The sequence below is a fragment of the Myxine glutinosa genome, chromosome 8 (assembly GCF_964187855.1).
Source record: "Myxine glutinosa chromosome 8, kmMyxGlut1.1, whole genome shotgun sequence".
Taxonomy (NCBI): Eukaryota; Metazoa; Chordata; class Myxini; order Myxiniformes; family Myxinidae; genus Myxine; species Myxine glutinosa.
Genome location: NC_136268.1, coordinates 47491706 through 47511471, shown reverse-complemented (window position 1 = coordinate 47511471; position 19766 = coordinate 47491706). Strand labels below are relative to the sequence as shown.

Here is a 19766-nt window from a genome sequence, read left to right as displayed (position 1 = left end):
GCAGCCGGCCGATGTTCTGCCGCTGGTCTTGCCTTCATGGAGTGCACTTGGCCTTCTGGCTTCTTTAGAAATAAAGAAAGGCGCCAACCGCGTCCATTTCTTAATTGTGGCCGTCAGGGGGGCCAACTAAAAGTGGTTCACCTGTATGGCATAGGTGCCACGTTGACCCAGAGGTCCATCAACGGGTGGTGCTTGACCGCAAAAGAACTGCGGTCCATTGTGGGCGGCCACAAAAATTGCGGTCCATATGGTGTATCGATCCAGGCAGCAAGCAGCGGAAGTACAGGCCCACAACTGCGGAGCCAGCACCTCTCTCTCCTCTCTCTCTGCCCCAAAGCCAGATCCTCGGAGGTGGGAGACAAAAGGAGACAGGTGAGTAAGGTGGTAAGGGCGCAAAAGTGCATGCAATATAAGGTAATGCACACTGGGGGCACATGGGAACCAGGTGAGACAGGTACGTTCCTACCGTACGCCCCCCCCCCCCCCCCACCAGGTAACCTACATTGCCCCTCCCTTACCCCTTACTGTATCCACAAAACACAACACTACCCATAAACATCTACTTTACACATCAACAAACATCCCTACTGTCTTCCCCGTTCCTCCCATAAAGCAAATTCGTCTTCTCTCCCTCCTAACCAATCAAATTTGCCATTTCCAACTCTCATCAAAATTTGCCATCTCCAACTCAACATGAAAATTTGCCATCACCAATTCATCAGTCCCTCCTAAGGAGGGAGAGATGGAATCACCCCAATGTCTCATCCACGTCGTGATGCGTCTCACAAATCCAAACAGCAATTCTCCTTTCCTGCAACACAAAACAAAGAAAACACAGGTGTGGAGTCATCATCATCACCTCAGGTAAGTGGCTGCGTATGGTGCGACAGGTTCATCAATCCTAACTATTTCCTAAATGACTTTAACAACTTTACATTACCCGGGGTCTTTCTCCTGCCAAACCATTGGCCCTCATTACTCTATGTGGTTCGAAGAACCAAAATCCCATTGACCATCTGTGGTGCACACCATCAATTTGGGTCTCACTCCCCGATTCAACACTCGGTGCTCCCTCACAATTTCGGTGGCTGGGTCGTGTGACGCTCCCAGCTGGTCCGCCCACCTGCACGCCTCCCCCACTGTTGTTGCCTACCGAGCTCACCTGCTCCTCACCCTAACCTAACTAACTGGGGAAGGCCCTCTCGCACTCTCACCCCCTCGGTGCCCTCTCTGGCACGGGCTGCCCGATCCACACCCGGGATCCTCAGGCACCCACTGACACTAACGGCTCCCAGAGCCCACCTGCGGCCTCACCTGGCCAACATCTAACAGTGGCGGAGTGCCCAACCATTCACACTCATACTAACAGGCCACACGACCAGCCAGTTTCACCACACCAATGCACCCATCCACAATACCATTCTGCAACCGCACCACAAATGCCAATATCCAACCACAATTTACCTATACCTTCTAACTACTCTTTAAACTACCCTCCCCGGGTACTCGTGAAAAGGGTCCACTCTTCCCCCATCCACACCTTCGCACCACGCACACCACTCCGTACCACTTACTCCAACTCTCTCCACACCACTCATTCTCTGCTCCATATATTCCACACACCTGTACTTGCACACCTGTGCTCTCATACTTGGTGCCGCCTGCACCCTTCTCTCCCCCAAGCGCATTCGCGCTGATCCACAACACTCACTACTCACCATGACACTCATCCGCAATGCTCTCTCATTCATCACTTGTACACTCACACACACCTCGGAGCATTGCCTCACCAATGCCTCATTTGAAGCTGCTCACCAGCACTTCCATTCATACTGCATCATCTGCTCTGTCTACTCCCTTCTAAAACTCGCGCTCCTCCGTCTTCCCTTACACTCAGCGCTCCCACGCCCACGTCATTATCAAACACTAAGCTACTACGTCCCCACTACAGGTACCAGTCACTAACTAACTTTAACGTTACCTAATGTCAATCTCTAGTCCCTATCAATATAACCAAGCCCTCCCTGGCTCGGTTGTCATAGCCACCCCATAAACTATAGCGCATTTGCCCCCTTTTGTGAGGGATGACAGAGTTGCCATCCCACCACATCGGGCATCTCCCACTACCAATTTTGCACATCAAATTTCAACAAATCAAAATATTGCCAATCACTACCCATCATCTGCCAATCATTACTGCCAATCCTTTGCCAATCATCAAATTTTGCCTTTTTCTAATTTTGGGTCCAAAACACTAACCTCATCACCCGTCTACTTACTAGATCCTCTCGGTGCGCCAATTCACTTCTAAAGCTCGGCTTCGTACAGCCGAGCAATGAATGCGGGTTCTTTGGTGCCGGCGACTGGATGCGTCCGACATTCGGTGCAGGGAAGGAGGTTTACCCGGGCCGAGATCCCACGCACCACCTCGGCACGGAGCCATCCAATGTCCCGATCTCGACCTGCCGGAACGCTTCAACAAAAAGGGGTCGCCGTGACGACCCTTCCTATCGGGCTGCCCGCTCCGCTTAGTGGAGCACGGACGCGGCCGTTCAAAGCGCAGCCCGGCGTGGATCGCGTACGGCGGTTCTTTCGAAACCGCCGTGGTTCGGATCCCCGCTGGTCCTCGCGGCGCGCGAAGCTGCTCGGCGCGCACCGAGGGCCCGATTCGGCTAAATGTCGTTCTAACCGCTAACCCGGTTACCGTCGATGCCTCACCTGCATGCTTACACCCAGCAGCCCATTCCTTGCTCATACATCCAGCCGTTCCCATGCTCCTCGTCATTGCACCTTCCCTTCCACACCCAGGTACACTCATTCCGCTCACAGACTTGGTCACACACCTGACCACCGAACACCTTGGCACACATTCGTCGCTCGCACACCTCACCAACACACCTCTTCGCGCCCCCTCCTAGGTCACCTCCTCTGTGACAATCACAGGTGTGCTCTCACTCGCACACCCAACCACGTGCCTCACGACCAACTCAAGTGTGCATTCCCACACACGCTCTACCATTCCAGGTGTGCATCCTCTCTCACCTGCCACAACCAACTCACGCTCCGTGTCACTCTTACTACTCTCACCTCCACTCTGGACAGCGCACTCACCCTTACTCTCGAAAGCGCACTCTTTCCTCATGCACCCGTCCGTTACACCCCTTTCTCGCGCACACTCTTGCAAACACTCTCCCGTTACACCCTCTGTAACACTCACCACCGGCGTGCATTCTCCCTTACTCTTGACAGCGCACTCTTTCCCCATGCACCTGTCCGTTACACACCTTTCTCGCGCACACCCTCCCGTTACATCCTCTGTAACACTCACCACAGGCGTGCATGCTTCCGTTACATCCTCTGTAACACTCCTCACTACGCGCTTCCATGTGCTCCCTCGCACACGCGCTACGACCGACTCACTCTCGACAGCACACTCACTCCTTGGCGCGCACTTTTTCCTCACACACCCCAGAGTCGGACTTTCTCGCACACCTCCTTTTTCGCACACCAGACCTGTCGCACACTTCACCAACGGCCTCTCACGAACACCCGGGTCCATCTCGACCCCCAAGCTTATTAAATCACCTGGCGCATCATACGCACGACCATATTGGTCACCACTTACACCGGGTCCTCTTTCTCTTCGCTTCTCCTCCATCACCTGCGAATCCCTCAACCGGTTAATGAGCACATCATCACGATCCGAACACAGACTTTGGACCAATTCTTTTACTTCCTCTTTTATCTCTTTCTTATCCCCTCTCCGTCGCTTCTTAATTTCGCTCACCCCTTCTTCCACTTCTTCTAATTTCTGCTTCACCTCTTTTATTTCCCGGTGCGTCTCAAGTTCGTCCTCTAAGGCTACCTTGACCGTTTCTATTTGCGTCCTCACCTGCCGGTCCTTCGTCTCCATTACCTCTGTCACCTCGTCCAACCTCGTTGTCAGTCCCTCACGTACCATCTGACATTGCCTCTGTGTCGCTATCAAGTCATTTTTTATGTCGTTTTGTGTCACTTTTAACCCTCCTAGTACCGCAGTGTTCCTTTGAACCTGCTCTGTTAGTTCTTTTTGTCCCTCCGTCAGCTGTTCCACTCCCAGCGTCAACTCCTCTATACCACCTTGCAATTTTACAGTCCCCTTTCTCACCTCCTTCTCCATGCGCTCCTCACAGTGCCTCACCTCCTCGCGCACTCCTCCGACCTCCTCACTCACACCTCTTCTGATCTCCCCTCCCATCACTTGCATCTCCTGCCCAGATGCCACCCTCATCTGCTCCATTTCCTCCCTGTGAGCATCCAATTTAGTTTCTACCCCCATTCTGACCCCCTCTATCTGCTGCCCCATTTGTTTAACTTCCCTTTCCGCTTGGTCCCTCATGTCCCTCAATTTGCCTTCCATACTGTTTTCTAACCCCTCTAACCCCTTTTTCATCCCTTCCATTTGATTCTCTTGAGCGGCCATTCTGTTTTCTACCCCCGTTAACCCCTCCTGTATTTCCCCTAATCTATTGTCTAATCCCTCAAATTTGTTGTCTAGTCCCTCAAATTTGTTTCCTAATCCCTCTATTCTACTCCCTAACCCTCCGATCTGGGCCCCCATGTCCTCCCTCAATTTCTCGCTATTGGACCCCATGTCATTCCTTAAACCCCCGATCTGGTTTCCCATGTCCTCCCTCAATTTCTCGCTATTGGACCCCATCCTTTGTTCTAACCGTTGGCTATTGGCCCCCATGTCCTCCCTCAATTTCTCGCTATTCTGGGCCAACAGGACCCCTATTTGCGCCATGAGGACTTGCATGTCCATCGGCGGCACGGGTACCGCTACCGCAATCCCATGCGCGGCGCCGACCTGTTGTTCGCGCTCCTCTTCCCCATGCCTAGCGCCGCCATTTTGCGAACCTGCCGCCCTCACTGCTTCGCTCTCCTCATGTCCCTCAATTTGGTCCTGGATCGACCCTGCCTCACTCTCCTCTACCGGAACCCAGCCGTCTTGATCTCCCATAGCGCGACTTTCAAAATTCGGGTTTTTGTAAAATAAAAGCAATTTCGGTACTTTGTAATTTTGACCAAATTTTTTCTACCTGTTTTAAAAATTTGGTTCGGGCCTCGTATCCCACTCCTGACACCAGTTGTTACGGACCGCGGATTGGATGTTATTTACCGAGCAGAGGTAACCGCGGCCGAACAGTTGTTTCCCGTTTCTTCCCAACTCACCCGATTCACCCAGACGTTGGCCAAATCGCGCTATGCCAAATCAATGATAGAAAGGACACGACGACTGGGAAAGATGAAACGACGCAGTACAGTTCTCAAGACCTCCGGAGGAGGGTATAATTACAGTGGTGGAGAAAAGGGGGTAGATTACAAGGCAGAGTGAGGTAAAGACACAGAAGAGATGGGCACTTAAATACAGTCTTATCTTATCCCAGACAGACCACAGACAAACGGAACAAGGTAGACTTACACAGGGATTGATGGCAGGAATGGACAGGTAGGTCGATGGCACAAGGTGCACCTTGGCTCGGGGACAGGATAAACACAGTCCAAAGATGCAGGGAGGTGTCACAGCGCTCGGAGGGGACGTCTTGCTTTCTCCAAGCTCAGCGCGCATCTGACGTCATCTCTTTCTCTCTGCGCATGCTCAGCGGGGAGTGACACGCCCTCGGCTGGTTGGTTCCGCCCCACTGGGGCCGGTCCGCCGCTTCCATTGGGTGCGGGGGTTACCGGGCTCCGCCCTTGACGAGGAGCCGACAGGGAGCCCCTGTTTGGTAACCCCGTCGAGCACATGTCCGATGGCGGCTCGTTGGGAAGGCCTGGTGCCCTCCCACCACTCCTACCAACCAAGCCGGAGTGAGGACGCGCACTCCCTGCGCTCGTTGTTGTTGTTGTTGTTGTTGCTGAACTGTGAGGAAGAGCTGCGGGGAGGTATTGGGAGGTCCTAAACTTCCTAACGGTGCCATACAATCACATTTTGGTGCAACGAAGGGTCAGAATTAATGGAAACGAATCCTTAACTGACATAGACTAAGAATAACTAGCAAGATGTCCTATAGTTGTCTTACATGAGATGCGGTGGACCTGGATGCGACATTTAATGGGGGAAATAGGGGGAGGTCGGGTCTACAGTGTTGTTTACAGAAAATGGGACTAGGGAATGGGAGATTGGGGAGAGTTGGGAAGTATTGAGGAAATAGGGGAATATTTACAAGCGGATATGGATGGATGCAAATCCCATATCCGCAACAATATATATTTATATATATATATATATATATATATATATATATATATATATATATATACTGTATATATATATATATATATATACTGTATATATATATATATATATATATATATATATATATACAGTGAAACCTTGACTTACGAGTGCACCAACTTACAAGTTTTCCGAGATACGAGCCGTCGCTCGGTCGATTTTTTGCTTTGTGATGCGAGCCGAGATCTGAGTTACGAGCGAGCGAGCTTACGCCACCCGCCACTAGGTGGCCCAGCGAGCGTTCAGGTCACGTGGTTATCTTGCCGTGCAAGCATCTCTGCCGTATCGCTGTTGCTTTGTTTTCGCATTTTGTTTATTTTGGAAAATTTCTTAGTTTTAACCATGGGTCCTAAGAAATTGAGTGCCAAGGGCAGTGCTGAGAAGAAGAAAAGGATGATGTGCTTGGATATAAAACACGCAATCGTCGAAAAACATGAGCGAGGTGTGCGTGTTGTCGACTTGGCGAGGCAGTACGATCGTAGTACTTCTACGATATATACGATTTTGAAGCAGAAGGAGTCGATAAAGGCTATAACGCCAGCCAAGGGCGTTAAGATTATTTCAAAGCTCCGGACCTCTGTCCATGAAGAGATGGAGAAGTTGTTGTTTGTGTGGTTGACAGTGTCAGTAAATACAGTGAGTAAATACAGTGAGGAGTGTGAGTAAATACACTTAATAAAACCAGTTTATTTCTTTACATTCTCTTTTATTATGTACAGTATATACGAGGTCGTGCTTGTTTATACATTATTTGTTATTTATAAAGTACATTTTTCTTATTTAAAAACACGTAACAAAAAAAATTGGTGTGGTTTTTGGGGGGCTGGAACGGATTAATAGCATTTCAATTCATTTTAATGGGGAAATTTAATTTGAGAAACGAGCAAATTGAGTTACGAGCTCGGTCACAGAACGAATTAAACTCGTAAGTCAAGGTTTCACTGTATATATATATATATACAGACTTGGCATTTAATATGGAATATTTTTTTTTTCTTGACTTGGGTTTACTTTCTGAACTCGATATATCAATCTGGTGAGTTTCTTTTACACTTCGGTGATTTCTTTGTAAAAAGAACCATGTCACTGATTGTCTGTCGCAGCAAGAAGTCAATAACAGGATTATATCACAGGTGGCGTGACAAAATGTACGGACAGGTACATTTGACGATTGGCTTCACAATCGGGTATATAAGGGTTGTTGCGTTCTGTATTAGTGGAAAACAACTGCTGCACATCTACAAAAGTTATTGCCGCTTCCCCTGGAGATGGTCCGTCAACTCGACAATGCTGCTTGCCATTTAGTGGTGGCTTTACGAAATTCCGGCATGAAACAGCGTGCTATTGCTTGGCAGTATGGCATCACTCAAGGTCAGGTGTCAAATATCCTGAAACGAAATGCTCAGAGGGGTGTCCCTACTCCAATACCGAGGCCAGGACGTCCCCGCAGAACCACAAGGAGGGATGATCGCCAGCTGCACCGGTTAGTCCGCAATGGCCGTACCAAGTCAACTAATCGGCTTAGGTCTGAGTGGCAGCAACTGACAAATGTGCCTGTATCCAGAAGGCTAGTCAACCAATGACTGGTTCAAGCAGGCTATCGTGCCAGGCGTCCCCTGAGAAAGCCACGTCTGACCAGACAACACTGCCAGCGCCGATTGCAGTGGGCCAGAGAGCACCGTCAATGGCAGCCATGACACTGGAATCACGTGATCTTCAGTGACGAGTCTAGATTTCTCGTCTATCGTCAAGATGGCCGCGTCCGAGTGCGCAAACAAGTGCATGAAGCCTACAACGAAGATTGTATAGTGCCAAGAGTCCAAGCTGGAGGTGGTGGGGTGACCGTTTGGGCTGCTTTTCATGCAGGGGGCAAAACTGACCTGGTTGTTCTGAATGGAAACCTGAACCATTTCAAGCACAGGGCCATTCTGGAAGAAACATTGCTTCCATTTGTTCGTGCAGCCTTTTGAGGAAACTTTGTCTTCCAAGATGACAATGCACGGCCTCATCATGCTCGCATGATCCAACACTTTCTTGCTGACCGTGGTGTAGAGCATATGGAGTGGCCTGCCATGTCCCCGGATATGAATCCGTTAGAGAACTTGTGGGCAGAATTAACGCGTCAAATAGACAACTTGGACCAGCAGCCTGCCTCTGTGCGTGAATTGCAGCAGGCTATTGTAACTGCATGGCAAGCGATTCCTGTCCAAACCTTGGCAAATCTCGTGAACAGCATGCCTCAACGTGTACGTGCTCTCCTGAATGCTCGTGGGGGTTACACGAAGTACTGAACTGTAATTTTACTGTCCGTAATCCCAGTCGTAATTTAACTTTTGTTTTTGTTTAAAAAATTTTTGGCTAATGTGCAAAATAAAGAGATACTTCTGGAAAACGCACAGAAGTTTAACACAGTACTGTCCGTGAATTGAGTTCGATGTCAGTTTACATCTCTTTCAAGGATCAATTTATTTGCTTCGAAATGTCAAATGTGGTTTTTGTTTCTTTTAAAGGTCACATTAACAAAATCTAGAATAATTTCAACATAATTCCAATGAACTTTTGGTTCTAAGTCATCCTGAAAAATAAGTTCACCCCCACAAAAAAAATATTCCATATTAAATGCCGTCTGTATATATATATATATATATATATATATTGTTGCGGATATGGGATTTGGCCTCCATCCATATCCGCTTGTAAATATTCCCCTATTTCCCCAATACTCCCCAACTATCCCCAATCCCCCATTCCCTAGTCCCATTGTCTGTAAACAACACTCTGTAGCCCCGACCTCCCCCTTTTTCCCCCATTAAATGTCGCACCCAGGTTCACCGCATCTCACGTAGACAACTATAGGACATATTGCTAGTTATTCTTAGTCTATGTCAGTTAAGGACTCGTTTCCATTAATTCTGACTCTTCGTTGCACCAGAATGTGATTGTATGGCACCGTTAGAAAGTTTAGGACCTCCCAATACCTCCCCGCAGCTCTTCCTCATGGTACAACAACAACTACAACAACAGCGGCGGCGGCGCGGGGAGTGTGCGTCCTCACTCCGGCTTGGTTAGCCACCATTGAACATGTGCTCCAACGGGGTTACCACGCAGGGGCTCGCTGTCAGCTCCTCGTCAAGGGCGGAGCCCGGTAACCCCCCGCACCCAATAAGAAGCGGCGGACCGATTCCATCTGGGGCGGAGCTAACGAGCCGAGGGCGTGTCACTCCCCGCTGGACATGCGCAGGAAGACGGAGGTGACGTCAGATGCGCCTCAGCTTGGAGAAGAAAGGACGCCACCTCCAAGTGCTGAATACCTCCCCGCATCTCTGGACCGGACCGCGTTTGATTCTGCCCCTGAGCCAAGGTGCACCTTGAGCTATCGACTGCCTGCCCTTCCTTGCCATCAATCCCCGTGTAAGTCCGTCTTGTCCCGTTTGTCTGTAGTCTGTCGGGGATAGATAAGACTGTGTCTAAGTGCCCATCTTGCTGTGCTTTACCTCTTCCCGTGTAATCTACCCGTTTCTGCATCACCAATATTATATCCTCCTCCGGAGGTCTTGAGAACTGTACCCCTTGTGTCGTTGCATTAATCCCAGCCGTTGTGTCCTTTCCTTCATTGATTTAGCGTAGCGCGATTCGGCCAACGTTCGAGTGTAATCGGGTAAACTGTGCGAACACGGCGGCCATTCCGCTCGGTCAAGCAACATCTAAGTCGTGTCCGTAACAATATATATACATATATATATATATATATTTTATATAATCGTTAGATTAAATAAGACGCGGACGTAGCTTCAGGACGTCGATCTTTAATTGTCGACAAGCTTTCGACCAACAAAGGTCTTCTTCTGAGTCCCCTTTAGGTTTTGTTTTGTAGACAAAGGTTTTGTAGACTCAGAAGAAGACCTTTGTTGGTCGAAAGCTTGTCGACAATTAAAGATCGACGTCCTGAAGCTACGTCCGCGTCTTATTTAATCTAACGATTATATATTCAATACAAATGAGACGCCCTGCTCGTACTTTGGAGTTTCTACTATTTCTTACAGTTATATATTTTATATATATATATATATATATATATATATATATATATATATATATATATATATATATACATATATATATATATATATATATATATATATATATATATATATATATATATATATATTGTTACGGACACGACTTAGATGTTATGATGGGCCGAGCGGAATGGCCGCCGTGTTCGCACAAGTTTACCCGATTACACTCGAACGTTGGCCAAATCGCGCTATGCTAAATCAATGAAGGAAAGGACACAACGGCTGGGATTAAGGCAACGACACAAGGGGTACAGTTCTCAAGACCTCCGGAGGAGGATATAATATTGGTTATGCAGAACGGTTAGATTACACGGCAAGAGGTAAAGCACAGCAAGATGGGCACTTAGACACAGTCTTATCTTAATTCCCGACAGACCATAGACAAACGGGACAAGACTGACTCACACAGGGATTGATGGCAGGGAAGGGCAGGCAGTCGATAGCTCAAGGTGCACCTTGGCTCAGGGGCAGAATCGACCCGGTCCGGTCTAGAGATGCGGGGAGGTATCGTCGCGCTGGAGGTGGCGTCCTTTTCTCTCCAAGCTGAGGCGCATCTCACGTCACCTCCCTCTTCCTGCGCATGTCCAGCGGGGAGTGACACGCCCTCGGCTCGTTAGCTCCGCCCCAGATGGAATCGGTCCGCCGCTTCTTATTGGGTGCGGGGGGTTACCGGGCTCCGCCCTTGACGAGGAGCTGACAGTGAGCCCCTGCGTGGTAACCCCGTCGGAGCACATGTTCAATGGCGGCTAACCAAGCCGGAGTGAGGACGCACACTCCCCGTGCCGCCGCCGCTGTTGTTGTTGTTGTGGTTGTAGTTCCATGAGGAAGAGCTGCGGGGAGGTATTGGGAGGTCCTAAACTTTCTAACGGTGCCATACAATCACATTCTGGTGCAACGAAGAGTCAGAATTAATGGAAACGAGTCCTTAACTGACATAGACTAAGAATAACTAGCAAGATGTCCTATAGTTGTCTACGTGAGATGCGGTGAACCTGGGCACGACATTTAATGGGGGAAAAAGGGGAAGGTCGGGGCTACAGAGTGTTGTTTACAGAAAATGGGACTAGGGAATGGGGGATTGGGGATAGTTGGGAAGTATTGGGGAAATAGGGGAATATTTACAAGCGGATATGGATGGAGGCCAAATCCCATATCCGCAACATTGCACCCTTCTCTACCTCGGGGCGTCCCGACCCGATAAATTTTTACCTACGTTAGTGTGGCACTCAGATGTAGTTCCCTCTACTATTAACTCAACCCTGAGTGCGACAGTTTTACAGATGTTCACAAATGAGTAAATATGTCCCCCTGCGACGTTGCACCCTTCTCCTCACAGAAACACACCCACAGGATAACCGAATCGCGGAAAGAATCCTCAAACTAAACATACAGCCGGTAGGGAGCATCATTTATACAAGACTACACTGATATTTACACTACGATCCAGGACCTGTTCTTTGAGGAACACATGCAGATGTTATGCATAGAGAGAGCACGCATGCCAGCATCGATACACCAACCCACGAGTGCTCTGTGGCCTTACGGCCTTTAATAATGTGCAGAGCACCCCATCCAAGCACCAAAAGCACCACCCCATAACACAGTCAGCACCATCCGGTGCACCAATAAAATGTTCAACGTCACCGGTGGTGTCGCAGCCGGCCGATGTTCTGCCGCTGGTCTTGCCTTCTTGAAGCACTTGGCCTTCTAGCTTCCTTAAAAAATAAAGAAAGGCGCCAACCGCGTCCATTTCTGAATTGTGGCCGTCAGGGGGCCAACTAAAAGTGGTTCACCTGTATGGCATAGGTGCCACGTTGACCCATAGGTCCATCAACGGGTGGTGCTTGCCCGCAAGAGAACTGCGGTCCATGGTGGGCGGCCACAAAAATTGCGGTCCATATGGTGTATCGATCCAGGCAGCAAGCAGCGAAAGTACAGGCCCACAACTGCGGAGCCAGCACCTCTCTCTCCTCTCTCTCTGCCCCAAAGCCAGATCCTCGGAGGTGGGAGACAAAAGAAGAGGACAAGTGAGTAAGGTGGTAAGGGCGCAAAAGTGCATGCAATATAAGGTAATGCACACTGGGGGCACATGGGAACCAGGTGAGACAGGTACGTTCCTACCGTACGCCCCCCCCCCCCCCCCACCAGGTAACCTACATTGCCCCTCCCTTACCCCTTACTGTATCCACAAAACACAACACTACCCATAAACATCTACTTTACAAATCAACAAACGTCCCTACTGTCTTCCCCGTTCCTCCCATAAACCAAATTCGTCTTCTCTCCCTCCTAACCAATCAAATTTGCCATTTCCAACTCTCATCACAATTTGCCATCTCCAACTCAACAGCAAAATTTGCCATCACCAATTCATCATCAGTCCCTCCTAAGGAGGGAGAGATGGAATCACCCCAATGTCTCATCCACGTCGTGGTGCGTCTCACCAATCCACACAGCAATTATCATTTCCTGCACACAGAACAAAGAAAACACAGGTGTGGAGTCATCATCATCACCACAGGTAAGTGGCTGCGTATGGTGCGACAGGTTCATCAATCCTAACTATTTCCTAAATGACTTTAACAACTTTACATTACCCGGGGTCTTTCCCTGCCAATCCATTGGCCAACTTACACTATGGGTTCTAAAAACCAATTCCCATTGACCAAACTGTGGTGCTTCTCAATTTGCGGTCTCACTCCCCCGATTCATCTCCCGGTGCCTCGCACAATTTCTGGGCTGCGACGTGTAGCTCTCCCAGCAGGTCTACCCACCTGCACACCTCCACCACTGCAGTTGCCTCCGAGCTTACCTGCTCCTTACCCTAACCTAACTACCTGGGGAAGGCCCTCTGGCGCTCTCCCCACTCGGTGCCCTCTCTGGCACTGGGCTACCCGGGTCCGTCCTCCGGATCCTCGGGCCCCACTGACACTAACGGCTCCCAGAGCCCACCTGCGGCCTCACCTGGCCGACATCCTCACAGTGGTGGAGTGCCCAACCAACTACACACACTAACAGGCTACACGCCCAGCCATTTCCACAACACTAATGCACCCATCCACAATACCATTCTGCAACCGCACCACAAATGCCAATATCCAACCACAATTTACCTATACCCTCTACCTAACACTTACACTACCCGCCCCGGGTACTCGTGAAAGGGGTCCACTCTTCCCCCATCCACACCTTCGCACCATGCACACCACTCCGTACCACTTACTCCAACTCTCTCCACACCACTCATTCCAATACTCCATGTATTCCACACACCTGCACTTGCACACCTGTGCTCTCACACCTGGTGCCACCTTCACCCTTCTCTCCCCAAGCGCTTTCGCGCTGATCCACAACACTCACTACTCATACACTGCTCCACACTGCTCCACACACCTGTTCAGTTCTCACACAGCATCATCTCATCTAACTACTCCCCTCTGAAACTTGCGCTTCCCAGTCGTCCCTTTAAACTATTGCGCTCCCACGTCATTATCATCCATACTAAACTGCCTGCGTCCCCACTACAGGTATCAGTCACTAACTAACCTTAACGTCACCTAATGTCATCTTCGCTAGATCCCTACAATATAACCTAACCCACCCGGGCTAGTTTTCACTGCCATCACCCCATAAACTATAGCGCATTTGCCCCACATTGTGAGGGATGACAGAGTTGCCATCCCACCACATCGGGCATCTCCCACTACCAATTTTGCACATCAAATTTCAACAAATCAAAAATTTGCCAATCACTACTCATCATCTGCCAATCATTACTGCCAATCCTTTGCCAATCATCAAATTTTGTTTTTTTATAATTTTGGGTCCAAAACACTAACCTCATCACACAGTCTACTCACTAATGCCTCTCGGTGCGCCAATTCCTGTCCAAAGCCCGGCTTCGTAAAGCCAAGCCATGAATGCGGGTTGTTTGGTGCCAGCGGCTGGATACGTCCCGCATTCGGGGCAGGGACGGGGGCTTACCCGGCCCGAGACCCCACGCACCATCTCGGCACGGAGCCATCCAATGTCCCGATCTCGACCTGCCGGAATGCCTCAACAAAAAGTGGTCGCCATGACGACCCTTCCTATCGGGCTGCCCGCTCCGCCTAGTGGAGCACGGACGCGGCCGTTCAAAGCGAGGCACAGCCTGGATCGCGTACGGCGGTTCTTTCGAAACCGCCGTGGTTCGGATCCCCGCTGGTCCTCGCGGCATGCGAAGCTGCCCGACGCGCACCGAGGGCCCGATTCGGCTATAAGTCGTTCTAACCTCTAACCCGGTTACCGTCGATGCTTCCCCTGGATGCTTACAAGCATACGCTACCCCTTTCTTGCTCATACATCCAGCCGTTTCCATGCTCCTCGTCGTACCTTCTCTAACACACCCGGGTACACTCATTCCACTCCCAGCCTTGGTCACACACCTGACCACCGAACACCTTGGCACACATTCGCCACTCGCACACCTCACCAACACACCTCTTCGCGCCCCCTCCTCGGTCACCTCCTCTGTGACAATCACAGGTGTGCTCTCACTCGCACACCCAACCACGTGCCTCACTACCAATTCCAGCGTGCATTCCCACTCACACTCTACCATTCCAGGTGTGCATCCTTCCATTCCAGGTGTACATCCTCGCTCACCTGTCACAACCAACTCACGCTCCTTGTCACTCTCACTACTCTCACCTCCACTCTTGACAGCGCACTCACCCTTACTCTCGACAGCGCACTCTTTCCTCATGCACCTGTCCGTTACACACCTTTCTCGCGCACACTCTCCCGTTACACCCTCTGTAACACTCACCACAGGTGTACACTCTTCCTTACTTTTGACAGCGCACTCTTTCCCCATGCACCTGTCCGTCACACACCTTTCTCGCGCACACTCTTGCGCACACTCTCCCGTCACACCCTCTGTAACACTTACCACACCGCGCTTCCATGTGCTCCCTCGCACACGCGCTACGACCGACTCACTCTCGCCAGCACCTTCACTCCTTGGCACGCACTTTTTCCTCACACACCCCAGAGTCGGACTTTCTCGCACACCTCCTTTTTCGCACACCAGACCTGTCGCACACTTCACCAACGGCCTCTCACGAACACCCGGGTCTATCTCGACCCCCAAGCTTATTAAATCACCTGGCGCATCATACGCACGACCATATTGGTCACCACTTACACCGGGTCCTCTTCCTCTTCGCTTCTCCTCCATGACCTGCGAATCCCTCATCCGGTTAATGAGCACATCATCACGATCCGAACACAGACTTTGGACCAATTCTTTTATCTCCTCTTTTATCTCTTTCTTATCCTCTCTCCGTCGCTTCTTAATTTCGCTCACCCCTTCTTCCACTTCTTCTAATTTCTGCTTCACCTCTTTTACTTCCCGGTACGTCTCCTCAAGCTCGTCCTCCAAGGCTACCTTGACCGTTTCCATGTGCGTCCTCACCTGCCGGTCCTTCGTCTCCATTACCTCTGTCACCTCGTCCAACCTCGTTGTCAGTCCCTCACGTACCATCTGACATTCCCTCTTCGTCGCTATCAAGTCATCTTTCAGTTCTTTCTGTGTCGCTTTTAACCCTCCTTATACCGCAGTGTTCCTTTGAACCTGCTCCGTTAGTCCTTTTTGTCCCTCCGTCAGCTGTTCCACCTCCTGCGTCAGGTCCTCTATGCCCCCTTGTAACTTTACAGTCCCCTTTCTCACCTCCTTCTCCATGTGCTCCTTACAGTGCCTCACCTCCTCGCGCACTCCTCCGACCTCCTCACTCACACCTCTTCTGATCTCCTCTCCCATCACTTGCATCTCCTGCCCAGATGCCACCCTCATCTGCTCCATTTCCTCCCTGTGAGCATCCAGTTTAGTTTCTACCCCCATTCTGACCCCCTCTATCTGCTGCCCCATTTGTTTAACTTCCCTTTCCGCTTGGTCCCTCATGTCCCTCAATTTGCCTTCCATACTGTTTTCTAACCCCTCTAACCCCTTTTGCATCCCTTCCATTTGATTCTCTTGAGCGGCCATTCTGTTTTCTACCCCCATTAACCCATTTTTCACCTCTTTTATCCCGTTGTCTAACCCCTCAAATTTGTCGTCTAACTTCCCAAATTTCTTGTCTAATCCCTTAAAATTATTGTCTAACCCCTCAAATTTGTCGTCTAACTTCCCAAATTTCTTGTCTAATCCCTTAAAATTATTGTCTAACCCCTCACCGGTACCCCTCGCTTCATCCCTCATTACCCCCATTTGCTCACTCTGAGCCTCCATCCGGTTCCCCATTACCCCCATTTGGTTTCCCATTACCCCTAATTGCTCACTCTGCAGTTTGAGGGACGCCTGCATTTGCGCCATAAATTGCTCCATGAGGGCCTGCATTTGGGCCATCCCTCCCACTTGTGCAGCGGGTGCGGCCGCCGTAGCTATGTGCGAGGCGCCATTTTGCGCGCCCGCAACCTCGTGCGCGACGACGCCATTTTGCGACCCTGCTACCCTCACTGCTTCGCTCTCCTCATGTCCCTCAATTTGGTCCTGGATGGACCCTGCCTCACTCTCCTCTACCGGAACCCAGCCGTCTTGATCTGCCATAGCGCGACTTTCAAAATTCGGGTTTTTATTTTTGTAAAACACAATCAAATTTCGCCGTTATAATTTCGAGCGCGTTAAACGCGCTTCGGGTCCAATCCCACTTCCCGACACCAATTGTTACGGACACGACTTAGATGTTATGATGGGCCGAGCGGAATGGCCGCCGTGTTCGCACAAGTTTACCCGATTACACTCGAACGTTGGCCGAATCGCGCTATGCTAAATCAATGAAGGAAAGGACACAACGGCTGGGATTAAGGCAACGACACAAGGGGTACAGTTCTCAAGACCTCCGGAGGAGGATATAATATTGGTTATGCAGAACGGTTAGATTACACGGCAAGAGGTAAAGCACAGCAAGATGGGCACTTAGACACAGTCTTATCTTAATTCCCGACAGACCACAGACAAACGGGACAAGACTGACTCACACAGGGATTGATGGCAGGGAAGGGCAGGCAGTCGATAGCTCAAGGTGCACCTTGGCTCAGGGGCAGAATCAACCCGGTCCGGTCTAGAGATGCGGGGAGGTATCGTCGCGCTGGAGGTGGCGTCCTTTTCTCTCCAAGCTGAGGCGCATCTCACGTCACCTCCCTCTTCCTGCGCATGTCCAGTGGGGAGTGACACGCCCTCGGCTCGTTAGCTCCGCCCCAGATGGAATCGGTCCGCCGCTTCTTATTGGGTGTGGGGGGTTACCGGGCTCCGCCCTTGACGAGGAGCTGACAGTGAGCCCCTGCGTGGTAACCCCGTCGGAGCACATGTTCAATGGCGGCTAACCAAGCCGGAGTGAGGACGCACACTCCCCGCGCCGCCGCCGCTGTTGTTGTTGTTGTGGTTGTAGTTCCATGAGGAAGAGCTGCGGGGAGGTATTGGGAGGTCCTAAACTTTCTAACGGTGCCATACAATCACATTCTGGTGCAACGAAGAGTCAGAATTAATGGAAACGAGTCCTTAACTGACATAGACTAAGAATAACTAGCAAGATGTCCTATAGTTGTCTACGTGAGATGCGGTGAACCTGGGCACGACATTTAATGGGGGAAAAAGGGGAAGGTCGGGGCTACAGAGTGTTGTTTACAGAAAATGGGACTAGGGAATGGGGGATTGGGGATAGTTGGGAAGTATTGGGGAAATAGGGGAATATTTACAAGTGGATATGGATGGAGGCCAAATCCCATATCCGCAACAATATATATATATATATATATATATCAGTCACTATGCGACCTTCATATCATCAGTGGAGAACCGCCAGCAAGGTGTCCCATACAGCTGCTGCTGCACCTTTCTGGGAGCGATAAGCACCGCCTGCCACACGATAACGTTATCTCTGGTATCCACTCATCATATGGAGTTGACCTGGTTGCGGTTGGGAGTTACTAATAATGGTATCTGTAATCTGGTTCTCCAACCTAATGAGCGGACAACATGACGTCATCGGACATGCATGGCGAAACTGAAAAGAGAAAACTGAAATATCACATTTTTTTTTTTTTTGTAAACAGAATCGAGGCTCGTGAAAGAGCTAACATTTATCACACAAACAAATCAAACAGAGAAACAAAGTATATAAAAAGGGGAGCGGTAGACAATATGGGGAGAGAAGGGGAAGCACACAAACACAACATTTGAGAGCAGGGAGATGTGTGGGAGGGATAGTGCTTGGTGGGAGGAGGTGTGGGAAGGGGGGGGGGGGGGGGGTGGGAGAAGTATAAAACACAAGGACACCAAGGACTTCCAGGAAAGAAGTTGGTATTTCAAAAAAGCGGATTTGGGGTGAAATTAGCGGGGGTAGAAAAGATCAAGGTTTTGGATGGGGGAGGATAAGAGATGGTGGTGAACAGCTGTTTTAAAGACCTGGAGGGTGGAGTGGGATTGAAGAGAGTGAGGGAGCTTGTTCCAGAGGCAGGAGAAAAGAGGAATGAAGGAGTGAAGGAAATGCTAGTCACAACTACTACTACTACTACTATTACTATAATAGCTGCAATTATTCCAACCTTTGTTGTGGGGTTGTCTAGGGAACATTTTTGCCCCAAATCTTGGGCTGAGGCAGCTAGGTCTGAAATTCGATGGAATATGGGATGAATTTGTAGTTTGTTCAGTGTTGGCAAGAACTCACCTACTCTTTGCAAAGGACACCTTGGAATATTTTACATCAACCACTAATGCTAGCAGGTGGGACACCCAGTTTAACGTCCATCCGAGGGACGGCACACACATCGATGCCTCACCCTGCATGTGAAACTCCAGGATGGCAGTTTATAGCTGGGTCTCGATTCAAAACCAGGCTATTGAGCACAGAACACCAATGGATGGATATTTTTTTAATATTGCTGCTAACCTATAGAGTCAAGCATAAATTGGTTTCTGCCTACATTTCAGATGTAATCACCCCTTATAACCCTGTGTGACACCATGGTCTAACAATGACAATCTTGGTGTGAGGTGTGCTCAACATGTAATATGAATAAGATACTCAGAATAGTCCAAGACACACCATGGTCTCTTTTTTTTTCTTCAAAATATCATTGAAAAGAAAATATAGTTTTTACTTGCAAAATCGAAGATTTTTCAAGTATATTGGTCGGTTGCGTTTGTTATTCTGTCTTTCTGTCACTTGCCTACAGGTCACAATTCTAAACCGATCATCATGAAACTTCAACAAGTTGTAGAGGTCGTCACAATTGAAACGCCTATTGATTTTGAGGTCACAGATCATCTGGAGGTCAAATTTCAAAAGTCGCCATTTTTCATCAAATTTACTTGAAAATTGAACAGCACTTGCATAGTGCTTCACTGAATTGGGAAACCAACTATTTTTAAG

At 49.6% G+C, this 19766-nt stretch overlaps 1 protein-coding gene across 7 annotated transcripts in view; it reads left to right on the top strand.

The window, feature by feature from the left end:
* Nucleotides 1-19766, top strand: part of SLC9D1 (solute carrier family 9 member D1) — a 47850-nt gene that overhangs the window by 20775 nt on the left and 7309 nt on the right. The window lies entirely within an intron of this gene.